General features: G+C 41.8%; 1 protein-coding gene across 4 annotated transcripts in view; it reads left to right on the top strand.

Annotated features, from left to right (window-relative positions):
- Positions 1-17,538, top strand: part of dlgap4b (discs, large (Drosophila) homolog-associated protein 4b) — a 263,244-nt gene that overhangs the window by 64,087 nt on the left and 181,619 nt on the right. For all 4 annotated transcript variants that reach the window (XM_069179620.1, XM_069179621.1, XM_069179619.1 and 1 more), the window contains exon 2: positions 4,376-4,445. The gene's annotated coding sequence lies outside the window, so the exon portion shown is untranslated. The remainder of the gene's footprint in view (positions 1-4,375; positions 4,446-17,538) is intronic.

The following is a 17,538-nucleotide window of genomic DNA, read 5'->3' as shown; positions in this document are numbered from 1 at the left end:
TAACAATTAATTAGTAATTAGTACGTTTGACAGCCAAAGAACTGTGTGGACTGTTAAGACCAGAACACTGATCACGCTGATGAAAACTTGAAAATTCTGACCCCCTCAGACTGTGTTTACTCCACTCACAGCTCTGATGACCTGGAGTGCACAGACCCCATGGAATACTGTTTTCTTCTCTTTCTTAGAGGAGGGAAGAAATTACTGAGATAAAGCGCTGTTTCATGCCTTCATTGCATGACTTTTGTTCAACTCTTTCATAAGGTCTCATGATTTACTTTTTATTCCAACAAAGATAATGACTGCTTATACTGTCTGTACAGTATCTTTGGATATTATTGTCAATAGGTGTGTTGATCTATGTCATGGTTGTTTGTATTTGTCCATTGTCCATCCATTGTAGTGTTTTGTTCCATTTTTTGTGAGGGGAGAGACCTGTCTCTCCACAGCCATCCATTAAGAGGAGCCGGGGGTGAGTTTAAGGTATTTAATCTGGCACTCCAGGTGTGGCTCTCTAGTTTTGTCTTCATTGCTGTGCTGTAACTGTGTCTGTGTGTGGTTACACAAACTGGGTAGTTCTAGGCCTGTTTTTGAAAGCTGCTAGTAGGAAAATTCCTGGGTGAATCTGCAGTTTGTTATTTTGCTGATTGTTTTGTTATTCTCTCTCGTAGATACTTTCCTTGCACAAGAGCACTTTAGTAAACTGACTCACTTGCACCATATTTTGTCTGCCCTATATTTTAAAAACTCCCGTGATCACCCCGAACTCACTGCCATTTGATTTAGACACAATTAGATTCTCTGTTACTATCCTATCATTCTTCATCAGCCTTTGTTTTCTACAATGTAGAAATTTCCTTCATCTTTCTTCTTTAGATAGATTCTTCCCTTTCAGTGTCTGATTTTTACAGTATGCAATACTCCCTCTGTGTCTACAGCAAACACTACCACTGTATTGAAGGTTTGAAAATGTCAGTGACTGTTATTCTCATCTGTCCTGAGAGGCAACAAAAGTCAAGATTATGTTTCCTAGGTTCTAATGCATAGAATATTTGTCAAGAAGAAAACAATATACATTGAAGTTTTTTGGATTGCAGTATTGCTAAAACACCCTACAGTTCTCTCTGACATGGGTCTCATTTAATTATGTCCTCAGAGATATTGCTCTCCAGGTTAAGTTAGTATCCCTTCCTCTTGTTTGGCATATAAGGAAAAAACAACAGGGCTGATTCGATAAAGAAAGCTCATGGCCGCTTTTTGAATGCCCATAATTCATTGGTATCTTTTATTTGGGATGGTTTATTTGGAGGCTGGTGTGCTCTGATTCATAACCTTCTGTAATAGCTGTGAATGAATTGTATCGCACTCCTGTCTGATGACATCTGTGCTAGACTCGATGCATGACTCATGGCGCTGGCTCTCCGCTGCTCAATGTGGAGAGAGCCCATCAGAGGCAGGTGTGCTGTCCACTGAAAAACCGACAGCCCATAGTTGTCTCTGTGAGGGTTCGAGTCATAGGTTAAAAGCTTGTTTTGTCTGTCACAGTGTGAGGTGCTCCCTTAACAGCCTAATGCAGCTGGTTGACAACTTCATTTTACGAAAATGACATCCTTTTATCTTATTCACTCAAATCCTTTTCTGTAATAAGCCAATAGCAGGAACCATGTTTTTTCATTGTTTCAAGGATTCTGGGATGTTTCAGAATTTAGATGTTTTCATTAACTTTAGTGTCACTCAGACAGTTCTGGTGCTGCATGGCCTCACAGTCATCTCTTTCTCACATCATCTGTTGGTGACATAGTTGAGCTACTGTAATTATTGGCTTAATTCCATCAGTTTAACACTTTTCTGGGTCTAATGCAGGTGAGGATTTAAAGAGACTTCTTAAAACAGCTGGACTGAGAAACTCAGCACTCAGAGGCAGACTCCTACAAAAGCGCCCTTCACGTGTGAAGAACTGTAGATGTATGAAACAGATTGTGTTCTGGCTCCAAGAGCCACCTGCTTCAGACATGTTGCTAACAAAGTAGCAACACTGTGAACATTGAATGTGTCACATTAATCTTTCATGATTGTTGTTTTAAGAGTTCCTGCAGGTAGTTCAAATGCTTTTTTTTTTCATTTTATAACTTTGGGAGTTAGTATCCTTTAATTTGATAAGCCTGGAAATTGTGGAAGTGCCTTATTCTGTATTTGATTTATTTGCTTCATATTGTTGTAGCCATTCTGAATAATTGATATTTTGTTGGTTTACATATTGACAGTATTGACACTGTATTATCCAAATCTACAATGTTAGAGATATTTCTGTTGGGTTTACAAACCATTACTTGTCTATTGCTCATCTACTGTAGCTTGTCAGAGTTTTGTCTCTTTCTGAAAGGTTCACTGGCTGCTTTCTGAGAAAGACAAATAATAACACGAGCACTGTCCAGCTGGGGGGAAATAATAGTGATTTTTTCACAAAAAATAATGTTTTCTCTAAATTATGTCCTTTTTAACAAATATACATCCAGAGGGATATTCTGAGAGGGGTATTAACAATAAAAGAAACACGATTTTAACAGATTATCACTGTTATTATTTGCCTTTAGTAATACCCAAGGATCTTGCCTTTGTTTTTGGATAATTCCCAGAAGCCATGCCAGAGAAATCAGGCTTATGCTGAATATATCTGTTTAACATACAGTACAGGTTGCTGTCCCAAAGCATACCATTATTAAAAGTCTGAGAAAGAGTTTTTATATTTTTGTGATAAATACATCTTCAGTTATTAGATTTACAGTTTAAAGCTACCTGTACATCTGTAGCTCTGCCTGAACCTAAGCCCTAGACAAGTAACTGAGTTTTCTTATAATTCACTACCCTGTCCAGAATTCAGTCAGCTCTTTACCTCTGTAGTGAGTTTAATAGTAATCAGATGCACGTTGTTTGCCTTGTTAACAGGTTTGTGAGAAATCGTTTTGCTAAGCTTCAGGTGACCACCCTGGGCCACAAGCAGTATGACACAAATTGTCATTTAAGAGAAGGACTTGCAGCAGATGGGCTCGACGGCCACGCTTTTATCACATCAATTGCATTAACCTTTGTAAATTAAAGAGGCCTCCCCTTTCAAGTGAAGCCCAGTACAAAGTAGGGGCAATTAACCTCTAGGGCCCTTCTAATTGCACAATGATTCGTCAAACGTGATTATTTTGTCAAACTGACAGAAGTGGCAGAATATGAATAAACATAGGTCCACACTAATTTTTAAATGGATTTTTTTTTTGCAACTGCAGCTTTTCTTCTCATGCCCAGCCCAGTTTAGTTCTGCCTATTTGTTAATCAGCCTCACTCGCCACTGAAGGTCTAGCAGCACCTGTGTGAATTCTTCCCATGCGCTGTCATTGGTGAAAGTCCTACAGCCCTCAAAAGAGCAGGGGCATCGCCTGGAGGAGTGATGTGGTTCAAAACAATTGTTACTGATGTGCAAAGACCTGGAAATACCTTGCACAAATACTGTATCATATGCGCCCCTAGATATTCTTGGCCAATTGTGCACCATAGCCCGAGGAATCACAGTCATCACAGGTAATTGATGTATCCCAGACTCAGACCATCTGGATGATACAGCAGGCAGCTGTGTGCAGCAGCGCTTAGGGCTTGAGATTGTGGGTTCAAATTCTGGGTGACGTGCTGCTGCCCTGCATTTGAGCAAGGCACTCACAAAAAGAAAAATGCCTCTGTTGTATAGATGAGTGCTAATGTAAGCTGCTTTGTGTAGGATTTGATTTTCACAGTCACACGGACTGCTGGAGTCACACCACAGGGAGGCACAGTGTGAAAGGTGTACTGTTCAGTATGACCAATGACCCAAAAGACAGTCAATAAATGGTTTTGTAAAGAAAAATGTTCCACAATATGAAAGTAGTTCTTGCTTAAAATTGTAATTCATGGATGTTGCTTTGCTCCCAAGCATATGCATGCCTATAAAGGGAACTACCGCATCTGCAAAATTTTAAATATCAAATGCTTAATGTGATGAACAGATATACAGCCTGTTAAGAAATCATTGAATTAAAAAAGCAATTTTTTGCACTACAAAAACATGGGGGGGGGGGGTCATTTTGTAAATACATGAAATTAGAAGATCATGCAGAATCACCAGAAAATAAGAAATAGGTTCGGATTTTATGTTTATGCAATTATCAAGAGTTTTATACTGTAGAGTTGTCATTTTCCATCTCTGTACGTTTAAAAACTGATGGTGGTATAAAGTTACAGAGATCTTCTTTCTGTCCAGGTGTGCTCAGCTGTGATTTGTTGTTTCTTGTGTGTTTGTACTTTTGCTTTTAAACAACACTGAAGAGTTCATTTCTTTGTTCTTGCATCGCAGGGCTCCTTCCTTTCTGGGATTATTTCTTGCTGTTTCTGAAGACAGATTATCCTGTCAGTCAGGAAGCAAGGTAAGTGCTCTGGCATCTTCGTCCCTGCTGCAGTGCTCTATCAAGGACACTCTGACCTTGTACGTCCGCCTTGCTTTGCGGTCAAGCCTGTGCAATACTGCAATTCCCAGCAGCCCTTGATAAGAATCCTTGCTCACAAAACGCCTCCAAACCTGCTGAAAAGGAAGTTGGGGTCTGCAGTTTTATTGTTATCTGACATTTAAGTTTTCCTTTATTGAAAGGCTCGAAGCTCTTGGGATTTGGTACTGCTTAAAGTCGTTCTCGTGCAGATTGAGAGATGTGAAAGATGTTGATGGGGCACTGTTGTCAATGTTTCCTGCTAAATTTGAAAAACATCAGATGAGTTATTTCTTGTGCTAGAAGTGACTAATAAAGTGTTTTGTCCCAGGATCTAGAACAGTCTAAAAATAACATAAAAACACTCCCTTACACTTTGACTACGTGTAAGCCTGCTACCTCAGCTGAGTGTGCCTTTATTCAAAGTGTACAGCTATTCCTGGTTTTTAGTCCCGGAATTTGGTACAGTATTGGCTCCAGTGGCTGGGAATCCCAAATCCCAGTTCAGGACTGGCCAGATGCCACCAGGATAGGAAAGCAATCCTTGCTGGAGCTCCTCCTTCTCAGAAGGGGAAAGGATGCCGGGGGATGTGTCTCCCACACACCTAATCCTGAGCAAGTTGGGTGGTGCAAGATGACTCTATGAGGTCTCAAGTGAAGAAAGAGAAAGATGTTGTATTTCTGTGTGTGGAGAGTTATCTTCTCCACTACCGCAAGTGTTTGTGTGTTCAGTGTGAGACTGCAGTGGTCAGCTCCATTGTGAAGCATCTTTTAATATTCTTAGGATTCTGACGTAGGCCATGGGGGAAACAAACACGTCTGTAAACAGTCTCAGTTTCTCCGTTTTTAAAGTTGTTCTTTATCCAGCATTGTGGCCAGCCTTTAAAATATATATATATATTTTTTGTTGTAAATCTAATAAGATTGTAAGAGCCCCTTTCGTTTGTTCTGGTTTGGTAAAGCACCTTAGAATCGTGACCTTAGGAACACATAGCAGTGATCAGATTTTCATGTATTCTCTGGGTCACAGTATTTAATATTTAATCATTACTTATTTAGATTAGATTGATGACACCTGCCCAGTCTCAGGTTTAAAAGTTCTGACCTACAAGATATTTCATACAAATGAGGTGGGGACAGATGTCATATGCAAGCTTTTCAATTGTCAAGCAAGTTGACAATATTAGTTCCTGGCAGTAGTGCTGCAGGACAGAAGTTCTTCCAGTCATGTGTATCAGCGTAACAGCACTAGCAAATAGCCAACGGACTTTGTACTCAACACTTAGGAAAGAAACCCCAAGAAGGATTAGTCATGGTCAGCATCCCCCATAACAAACATACAGCTTGTTAAATTATCTTCTGAGTGACCTCCTTCCTGGTAATTCAGTGCCATACGTACTTTTAGGACATTGCTGTATTTTTACATGAATTCTTATAGTAATTTAAAAGAGCAATAACAACATATTTTTAATATAAGCAAGTTTGAACATACTCAGTAAGTGCAAAATAGAAAACAATACATTACAAAACATAATACTGTCAAGGTGATCTTAAAAAAAAAAACAGGCAGACCAGTGGCACTGTGGCTAAGAATCTGCGCCTATGGCTGGAAGGTTGCTGGTTCAAGTCCCGTGGCTGGCAGAGGAATCCTACTCCGTTGGGCCCCTGAGCAAGACCCTTAACCCTAATTCCTCCAGGGGTGCTGTATAAATGGCTGACCCTGCACTCTGACCCCAAACTTCTCTGTTCCTGTGTGCCCATGTGTCTCATGGAGAGCAAGCTGGGGTATGTGAAAAGACAAATTCGTAATGCAAGAAATTGTATATGGCCAATAAAGTGATCTTATCTTCTCTATATAACAGATGTAAAGAGAAAAAAAGAGTTGCAGGGCCTTCAATGTGTGGACTGCAAAAACTAAACAGCATGTTTACAAATTGTGCATCATTTGTCTCTTCTTTAAGGTTGTAAATGTTACTAAATGTAGGACACAATAGTTTATTTCAAGATCTATTCTTTCTACAGAATAAACACAGATCCCAGAAGCCCTTAGTCTCGAACAAGTATAGACAGTCTGGGAAATCTGAACTTTTCTGATTGCGCCAAGAAGACTTTAGTCTTATATAAAAGAATATAATACAAATCTCATTGCATTAATAGGATACCTCCTAAAAGATCAAAATACATCCATAAATTTGATATAATCTGGAAATGACTAGGATAATTTAACTGCAGTTAATTTATAATGTGAAATATCCTTCAGAATTTTATTGACCAAGACAGAGGCATCATGCTGCCTAAATGTCTGTGTTTATCCTGGAATACTCTTCTCCTGCTGTGTCAAACTTCCTTAGCTTGCTTCACAATGACAGGGACACTGCTGTTAACCCAAATTATTCAAAGAATGTCATTGTATTGTGTGCGCTGCACGGCACTTTGTTCATGAAATTGGTTTTGTTTTGGCATCTGTAAAGCTTTCTGTGATACAAGGCGTACACTATACGAATAGACGTCACTCTGGATTGTATCACTCTGTCCGGGAGAGATCTTGAAACCTCTTCTTGCCATAGTCTGCAGTAACCAAAATCTAGAACCAAACACTTCGAGTGCAGGCGCTGTGAAAGGCAGAACAAAAATAGCTCTGGTGATTTCAAGATGACAATTTCATGGCAGGAGGATGCTCTCTAGTAGTATAAACCGGATCTCACAAAACTGCAGGAAGCTTCTTATTCATTTGTAGTGTTTCTGAAATGCTTGTTAGAGCTTTGATGCTGCTGCCCTGCGGTTCTGTTCCACAAACCAGAAATCAGGACCTTAGATTACTGTTCTCGTGCTGTATGGGGCTGCTCTCGGCCTCTCTGAGGAACACGAGCTGCAGCTGACCTCATTTCTCGAGGACTGTGACATTCTAGGGGGTAAAGCAGTCACTTCTTTGCCTTCTGTTTGCCTAATGTGTCTTCTCCTGTGTGCGCAATGGAGAACACACGCAATGACATGATGTCCAGAGAGCTCATTCAAGACTTCTGCAATGCTTTAAAAACATATAAATAACATATTTGGTGGTGGGGTGGCTCTGTGGTGAAGGATCTCCACCTGTGGCTGGAAGGTTGCCGATTCGTATCCTGTGGCTGGCAGAGGAATCCTACTCCATTGGGCCCCTGAGCAAGGCCTTGAACCCCAAATGCTCAAGGGGCGCCACATAGATGGCTGACCCCACGCTCTGACCCCCAAGCTTCTCTCCCTGTCTGTGTGTCTCAAGGAGAGCAAGCTGGGGTATGCGAAAAAGACAATTTCCTAATGCAAGAAATTGTATATGACCAATAAAGTGATCTGAACTGCTATAGTCCTGTTCACATTCAGAAAGCTTGTTCGAGGGAGGCTTCTGGCTCATTGAGGCAGGCTTCCCCACGATCCGGACCGAACGTTAACCCAGAGGGAATAACTAGACCCGCCAGAGCCTGTGCTCCGCCGCAGTAACTGCCCATGCATACTGTAGCTCGCCCCCTCCAGTTCGGATAAATGCCCCGCTAAATATTTCTGATTATGATAATTATGAGAAATGTGAATAGCCACAGTTGAATTAGTAAGTGGAATTTTTTTCTGGAATGAAACAGTTATTTCACAATAATCTAAAACCTGGTTTCTACCGCCATGATCTTGACATGGGAAACTTAAGTTCCATAAACGGCAGCTGTGTTATCAATGACAGAATGTAGACCTTAACTCAGGAATTCCACACTCCGGACATTCTATCACTCGATATCTTATTCTCTATCAGAAAGTTTTTATTCGTATTAATCATTTTGCAGCTGTCTTAGGTGCTGGATTTGATCCCGCACCTCGGTTCTTGTTTACAGAGTTTGACATTGCGTTCAGTGACCTACAGGCCCCAGAATAAAAGCAATTTGCCTCGGAATGGAGCTGGGTCTCCTTGACAACAACCAGCAGAACAGCAGGGTCTTTACTAGCCCAGGAGTGACACAAACTGCGCACAAACAGGGACTAATCACACTCCCAATCTCTCAGAAGTCCACAGCAAGGACCCAGGCTCCTGGGGATTTCAGAGAGAGCAGCCGCTGAAGATGATAGAGTGCATCGGCAACAGATCCTGTGGCTAAAGCGACACAGAGCTCAGCGTCTGCTTCCCGATAAAATGAACAATCGCAGAAGTGTGTGCTTTGTGTTGAGACAGGCAGGAGTATGTCAGAAGGACCTAGAATCAGGATAAATGAAAAGGTTGTTTGTGCTACTATGTGTGTAATATTCCCAGCAAGAGGTTGAAAATCCTTTGATGCTGTTCTCAGATATCTGTATAAACCTAAGACTGTGCAATGTCATATTGCACAATGCTGGAACAGTGCTTGTATAATGAGTACTAGGTGTTATACAGTAGCTCCTGTACAATATTACATGAATTATAAAAGCATGCTATTGATTGAGTAGTATATGTGGTATGGTATTACATGTATAATCTGTTGCATTCTGCCCATTTTTTTCTTGAATTCTCTTGTTCTCTTGCTTTCCTACTACAAAAGCAAGTTTTATGGCAGACATACAGTATTACCACTTTGCAGGCCGATCTTGGAAGCTCAGCAAGGCTGGGCCTGGTCGGTACTGGGAAGGAAGGCCTCTAAGGAAATGTGGGCAGCTGCTGTAAGTGGTGTCGGTGGACCAGCAGGGGGCGCTTTTCCTGTCTTCTCCTCCTCCTGTGGTCCAAATCTTCCAAACCAGTCAGTACCCACACAAGGTGATTGGGAACACCGTGATATAGGGGGTACCATCGTTCCAATGAGATGTTGAGGTCCTGACCACTAGAGCATTAAAGATCCTGTGGCACTGTTTGTAAGTGGAGTATATGTTAAGCAGTTGGTATCATGGTGCCCTCGCACCTACACACCTGGGTAAAGAATGTGCCGCAGTGCAGGCTGGGAATCGTTGCCGGGGGATGGACTGAGGGTCAGCCAGCTAGCCGCTAGCTGACCCTGGTCATGTAAACAGTTGTGTGGAGAGACAGTAAGCATGGATTTAAATAGGTCTGCTGTTGTTTAGCCCTGTTTCTCCCAGGACCTGTATCCACCCTCACCTTGTGTGCCTGTTCCCACTGCTGCCCTCGTGTATACAGTACATCCCTCTGTTCAAGACTTTTAATGGTCTCTGTTACTTTCCCTGGTGAAGTAAAGTGGTGCAGGTGCATCCCAATAGGAGCATAGTCCTGTTTATTTCCCACACTGCTGAGTCACTGCAGTATAGTAACCCTGTTGTCCGGGCTCAATTCCATGCTGGGGTGGCACAGTCTGGTCTTCCTAAGAGCCCACCTTTGTTCAGCTGGTGAAGCAGGTTCTCAGTCTTCCTCCTTATCTGCTGTGTAGTGTGGCTGTGTCTCATCCTGGTGGGGGCTGCACACTGTACTGAGGTTTGTTAACTGTCTCTTCTGATATGCTTCTTCAAACTTGCAGACAAAGTGAAAACATTTTGTGTTTTATGCTCTACTGAAATATTCATTAATACTTGCAGAACATCTAAAAAATGCACTATAAAGTGACTGGCACAACACACAAAAATCAGTTTACAAAATGGAATGATAAATTCAAACAAAATAGGATTAACAGAAATCACCCTAACTCACTGATGCCTTTTAGAAACTGTGAAACACATGTAATTGTCTTCAGCCTGTGTGCTCCAATCTGCGCAGTGTGGTTTGTTCCCATTTGTAACTGCACAGACTGCAAACCCCTCTGATCTTCAAGCCTCATAAGAATCAATGGAATGAATGCTGCAGAGCTGGAGACATGTTGCATGAAGTCAGGATAAATGACAAATTCACAGCAGAAGTGCTTCAGCTGCCTACTGAGTGGAGGAGAAAATGGGAGCATTTGTATTAATTTAATTGTTTGAGAAAAACGTTTCAGTTTTCTGAATTTCTTTTAACATTTACAGAATAGCAATTTTGCATTTCTCAGAGGAGTAGTGCACATATCCCAGCTGCCCTTCCTCAGATGCCTTGCAGTGGGTTACTTTATTTGCAGAAGTTATAAGACATTAGTTTCTTCTTTTTTTTACATTTGTTCGCTCAATCACACTATACTGGGTCAACAAATTATTTCCCCCGAACTATTTGTGAATCCCATGATTTACCTCAGTAAGTTTCACCTTACTGCAGTGATTTATCTTCTCTGTTCTCTAGTGTTATACTATAACTAAGAAGAAGGGCTCTATTATCAGTGATTACTGCAAGCTCTCTTAGAGGAGGCCCAGTTCATGCTGCAACACACACGTAAGGCGTCTGTCACGAATGATCGGCAGGCCAATCGGGAGGATGAACCCTGTGCAGTACCTCAGTGGTCAGGAGACAAAGGGAAAGGATCAAGTAGCTTCCGATCCAGCAGAGGACTAGGCAAGAGACCTGATCAAAGGCGAGTTCAGTAGTTTGTATCCAAAAGGGGCGTAGAAGAGGCTTCCAATCCAGGAAAGAGCTAGGTGAGAGACATGGTCAAGGGTGAGTTCCGTAGTTCGTATCTGAAGGGCTTAGAAGATTTAGAAAGGATGGTGAGCTAGGAGCTCCAAAGTGGCGACCAATACCAGACAAAAAACAGAGGGTTTAAAGAGAGTTTAAATATTGTGAGAGGAGGAAGGTGTGCGGACAGGTGGAGTGTCGTGGTTGGTTGATTAACAAGAACGGTGTCGTTTGGAAAAAGTGCTCAGGGCTGGAGTGTAATTAGCATGAGGGCACTTCCATGTGGGAATCTGGCTGAATGAGGGCAGGCAATTACTAACCTGCTACTCAGAACATAATAGGAACATAGCAAGCAATGTTATTCTGTGAACTTTCTAAGTGAATAAGTGATTCTATTTTGACAAGCTGAAAAAAATGTTTTACTCTTCAGGGGCTTTGAGGAGACCTGATAAGTATTAAAAATCTTCAGTTTGACAAATTCAACACAGCGGTTTCTTAAAAATTGAACATGGAATAGGACATAAGTGGAAATTCAAAGTATGTGCGTTTACAACAGGGGGGGCACTTCTTTACCCAAAAAGTTGTGGGGGTCTGGAGCAACGTACCCAGCCATGTGGTTAAAGTCTATATCATGGCTTCTTTCAAGAAACAGCTAGATGAAATTCTCTGATCAATTAGCTACTATGTTTTCTTAGTAGTAACAGGCACATTTCAGACCAAAATGTGAAGATATCATGGGCCTGAGTGAGTAATTCACTAATGGAAATTGGGATTCAATGTTAGGTTTTCAGTGCGCACTGCAGACTGCAACAGCCACAGAAGAGTGGTGATGGAGTGGTGGTGTCCTTCACGCAGAGCCCGAGAGATGTGAGACATGTACAGTATAATCACTGCTGAAGATTTAGATTCTTTAAGCTCCATTATTGGTCATCTAATAAGCCCCCTAAGATTATGTTGAGCTCTGTTTCTGAATAAAAATCACATAGTTCTAGTAAGGTTTTGCTTGCACTTGATTTTGAATTCACAGAACTGACAGACAGCACAAAGCACCTATCTGTTAACCTGGTCTCATGCATTTTTCTCCCCCAGTTTGCTGGTTCAGTCCCCTATGCACCTTTTAAATATAGAATTTCAGCAAATGATGACTCTCCGTTAGGGTGCAGAGCGGACCTCTGCGTTCCATACAGTTTAAAGAGATCTGCAAAGAAGTGTAAGCCCTAATTATGTCATTTCAATTTCTTGTGCTGTACTTGAGTTTGGAGCTAGCAAGATTCAAATCATGTAGCTTCCTCATGAGTTTACTGTAGCTCTTCTGTAATCATTAAAACCTCACAAAAATCAGTTGTACATCCCCAAACCTCTTTCCCCTCTATTTCATGCTGAAAAAAAACTTTAGTTAAAACTTTAACCAGAAGTGCTGCATCTGCAGCAGCCCCTGCAGAATCAGTGGTCTGCTCTGGTCTTGGAAGATGCTCTCATTTAGCTTTAAAGGAATGGAGAGGGAGACTGTACATCCGACTTAAGTTATGAGTGGCCAGCAGGGGCTCAGTGCAGACTTCAGTACGTTTATTGACAAATTCATGTGGAATATTTGAGATCCATGGACCAAAAGTGTAAGAATGTGGCAGTAACTGAGCCAAATAAGGGCAGACATTATCTGTAGGTTTCCCTAAAGCAAACCTGTGCTGTCACTTTACACACAGAATGTGTTTCCGCATGTTAATGCAGACAGAATTTGCAGGAAGCTTTTGCCTTGTGAAAACCACAACGCGGCCAAATCGTTTGGGAATATAATCCATAGACTGGCAAGTGATGTCGTAACATTAACTGCGTTTCATCTTCAGTCCAAAAAGTGAAGAAGGAAATGTATTTTCTTTGATTTACCTAGCTAAAAAAACAATTTCTTCCAAGCGGACAAATTATATATACAGTATATAAAACTCACTTGAACTGCTTAAACTAGACTTTTGTCTCTCTTCTTTATTATCCTTTCGGCATTACCATGTTCTGCAGGTTTACAGTAAGTGTGTGTTTATTCCCTTTGCTGTGCAGCTTTTCAATGAGCAAGACCCTGGGGTTCTGACAGGAGGCTGGAGTGAGAGACCATGTTTGTGCTTTTGCTGCATCCATCCAGAACTCTGATGTTTCTCCATTTTTATTTTCTCTTTCCGGGTCTTATACTGTAGGTACAAACACAACCTGGATATGCCTAGATTTTACTCACACACAATATCCCCCCTTGCACACGAGGCCACAACAGACGTTTGTTTTAAAAAGCAAACCAAAGCTTCTGTTCTCTGTAGTGCAACTCGCTGCACTGAAACTTTCTGTAACAAAAAAAATGAAATATGTTACCGGGTTATTTACTTTATCCGTCCAACCACTTTATCCAGTACAGGGTTGCAGGAAAGCCAGAGCCTATCCCAGCAGTGGATGAGCCCTAGGCAGGATACACCTTGGATGGGACACCAGTCCATCACAGCGCAGACACATGGACACATTACGCTCGCACTCATGCTGGACCAGTTTTCTCAGCAGCCAATGAACCTAGCAGTGCATCTTTGTACACTGGGACGAAACCAGAGCATCTGGAGGAAACCCATGAGAACACAGGGAGAACATACACATCTCCACACAGACAGCAGCCCAGGAGCAGGATTGAACCCAGAGATCCAGCACTGCAAGACAGCAATGCTAACCACTGTAGCACCATGCCAAACAATTTTGATATCCAGTTACCATCATTTATTTTGTTTGAAAAATTAAATCTTCAACCATTTTCCCTTATGTACAGAAGCTTCCAATCTGGGATTGTGTGAATAGTCAATGAGCTCAGCTAACTGCTATTACTCATACAGTATAGCACCACAAGAGCTATGAAGACTGAATGTATCCTCCAAAATTAGATGGAGGACTTACAGTAAGTGAACTCATCTGCCATGCTACTCATTTTGAGCTCCACAATACCGACGTCTGAATTAATCTGAAATGGAGGGCTCATGTAGCATTCGCTGACAGGGAATTCTTTGGCTGGTTCAACCCTGTTACTACTTCTGATTTTCTGTCTCTGTTTGTCTTCAGTAAAGCACTCTACAGTCTCTGGTAACAGCCATCCACAATATATTCTGCAGCTAGACATTGGTAGGCAAGAGTTGGTCATGCGTGCAAATGGCATTGATATACGTTTTTATTTCCTTGAGCTGACATGAAAACCCTGGCTAATAATCACACGGGTTTTGACTGATAGATTACTGAACATTGGAGAAGCCAAAGGTTAAACACAGATTAAAAGGCCAGAGCTCCAGGTTCACATTCATGGGTGTGTTAGTCCAGACCAACAGCACAAAGTTCCCCAGTGTCCAGTTCTCTGATTGTTTTGTTTTTAATTACAGAAATAATTGTGCAGTTCACATACCAGGCGGTCTGAGTACTACAAAAAGCTTCAGGCGGTAACTGTGTAGGTTAAGAAAACAAGCAGCTTTTCCTAACGTCTGCCAATTTTAAAGTTTTTCAAATAGCAATGCAATGTACGGAATTTAAGGAGTGAGGTTGGGCACCAAGCTCTATTTCAAGTTTACCACAGTAAACGTGCATGCAATCTTTGTGGTTTTCCTGTGTTTTACCTTAATGTTGATCTGTTCCTTTACTACAGAATGTGACTTTTTACCACCCCTCTGTAACCTATTGTCATATTTTCACTCTCCCTCCCTGTCTGTTCTTTCGCCCACTGGTGGAAGCACTACTGATGACTTGAGGAAATACATAGCACATTTCCCATGGTAGAGTTTCGTCAAACAAGAAATGATATTTAGCTCTTCAGGAGGAGTAAGAGGGGTATAAGACTTTTTCTAGGGATGCTTATTTACTCCCCCCTGTGTTGCTGAGCCAGCTGTACTGCTTTTCTCCTCTCCAGTGCCCAGCCTCTGCCCAGCCAGACAGCGTCGGTATTACATTAACATGCCTTAATCAGTCAAGAGCTTATTGGAAACAAATCCCTGGCAAAGCTTTTAAAGCTCCTCAGTCCTGTCCTTTTAATTTGGTCCAGCCTGGCTGGTGGGTCGGATAGCTGGGCTGAATTAGAGCACGATCTAATCGCCAGGGTAGAGAGACCAGGGATCTTGTCTGTGCTGGTTTCTCCTGGAACTGGCCAGTTATGTGGCAAGGCTGAAGGGTGGGAATTAAGATGCAGCTAACACGGTCAAAAACAAAGACACAGCTCAGTTTAAAGGGATTGGTGAAATCACCTGTAGGTGAACTAAGGGATTTGGACCCTGTGGTTGTAGTCTGTACCAGAATCGTACTGATTTCTGAAACACTGGACAGCAATGAAACTGCCTTTATGAATCTGCAACAACAAAAAAAATTAGGTGCCTGCTTTACTCTTGTATCTCAAACTGGGGCATCTTAAACTTGCTGACACAGTAACAGTGAAAAAATATAGTATAATATAATTCCAAGTTAAAACCAGCCACCACTTAGTGTCGTTTGCCTTGGTTACAGTAGTGTTTGAATGCAGAAACAAACAGATGGATTAGTGAAAAAATACACGCAGAAGTGAATTCCACACTGAAGTAGAAAGAAAAAACACTTCACTAGGAATAACAACACCCAAGACTTAAGTGTACTGAGAGCATTATGGAGTGTTTAGTCACAATCTGGTTTAACCCTCTTGGCTAAGAGACTGGGACCCTCTGAAGAGTGAGGAGTGACCAAGGGGCAGCTGCAGAAGTGGAGATGGGGTGGAGGTGGGATACAAAAAGATGTATGCGAGGGAGATCAAGTACTGTAAGTATTTATAGTGTTTTGGGAGAGGAAATGACCTTAGGCAGATCGCTCGTTACTGACAGCCGAGTCTGATTGAACGTGGTTGTTACCATCCTGAATTTTGTTTATAACATATTTCCAGTTGTGGGTTGCTGGCACCTGAAGACAGCTCAGTAGCTGAAATATCTTTGCTCTTTCTGCAGGAGGTTAACCTCTGCTTTCTTCTTTGCAGCCAGCACACACCGATGTACGTAGCTCTCTGCTTGAAGGTCTAAAAATAAGCAGCCATTTACAATACATTCATTTGACATAGTATCTCACCTTTTGTACAATCTGAAGACATGAACAAGAAACTTCTTACTTTGCGCCCACAGTTGATATCACCACGTTTCATGCTAATGTATCAGAATATAGTGGTTGGTGGTGCTCAATGCTTTCAGCATGGGTTCACTGCGGCTTACTGCATTGCTTTTCAAAGGCGGACAGCTTGGAAAATTCCCAGGAATGTGTAGGAATTGTCAGCGAGGGCGTTAAGAGCACCTGGTTGGACCCTATGCGGCACTGAGACTGTAGGTCGCTAGTGATTGGCGTCCAAATCCCAAAGGCAAAAGGCAAAAAGGCGTAGTCGAGGTGTAAGAACTAGGTCTAGTATCCAAACGGTCGAGAGCATCCGAATCTAAAACGAGAAGCGAGGCGAAGTGGAAGCAGGGGAAAACAAGGTCGGGTAGCCAGAAATCAGGTCGAGTGCAGTTTACGCGCACGAGAGAAAAACCAAGGGTAATTCTCAATAGTGAGCAGGGACTGAGTGGAGTGAGAGGGTATAAGTACTGTAGGGAAGTGCGTGAGGGATGACAATTGATTAATTAGTGCGCGGGTGCTGGCGGGGAGGTGCTTGAAGGAATACGGTTTGTGACAGGAATTCAGTTCCTCACATGTGTGCTCCACCCCATGTCTTCACTCCAACTCTTCCTCTGAGCTGACTGAATGTCCCAGCAAGCGGAACGCAGAGTGAGTTTTCTGACCAGCAGAGAAAGAAGGCTTCAAGCTAGACAGGAGTCACAGGGCTGGAGCTTTATGATGTTTGGAAACACAGACCTATTCCCTGATTTGCCAAATTCTCCCCTATTAATGAATTGAATAAGTGATGTGCCCATATGTTCACGTTTAAAATAATGATCAGATACTGTATATACTTTATAAACAAATGTTTTTTTTTATTTTCCATGTCTTTCAAATCATCGGTCTTAATTTGTTTTTAACACTTTAAGTTGTTCACATAAGGAAAATATCTGTACATTACACTAGGGGAGCAATAGGAGAGAAAACAAAAGAGAAAGAAAACGAAATCACAAGAAAAGCCCTATGTCTCTTTAACAGATTATAGGCATGTGTCCTACTAATCACCAAACTTGGAAAGGCTATAAAAAGTATGTAGACGTCTGTCAAATATTATTCAACCATTCAATAACCAAGCATTAAAATATAGTGCATACGGAACATAGCCACATCTTTAAAAACGAGCCTAAATCAAATTCACCTTAATGAGATCGAGAGTCCCACCCTTACATTCCACATCACTAGAATTACATATCCTTACCACTTTTGAAGTAGTCCTTCAATTTTTGCCATATTGTAGCAAAGGTGACAAACAAAATCCGTTGTCTTACTTAAACCAACAGAGAACTGATGCTTTCCAGGCCAGGTCGGTGGTTTTAGCTGCCTGATTTCAGCTGCTATCCCCACAGGAAGGAGTGAGCCAGTTGGCCTACCAACGCGTTCATTCAGCCCTGTTGTTTTCTTTCTTCAACTTCCTTGAGGACC

Source organism: Lepisosteus oculatus, chromosome 16 (genome assembly GCF_040954835.1).
Source record: "Lepisosteus oculatus isolate fLepOcu1 chromosome 16, fLepOcu1.hap2, whole genome shotgun sequence".
Taxonomy (NCBI): domain Eukaryota; kingdom Metazoa; phylum Chordata; class Actinopteri; order Semionotiformes; family Lepisosteidae; genus Lepisosteus; species Lepisosteus oculatus.
This window is presented reverse-complemented; position numbering and strand designations above follow the sequence as displayed.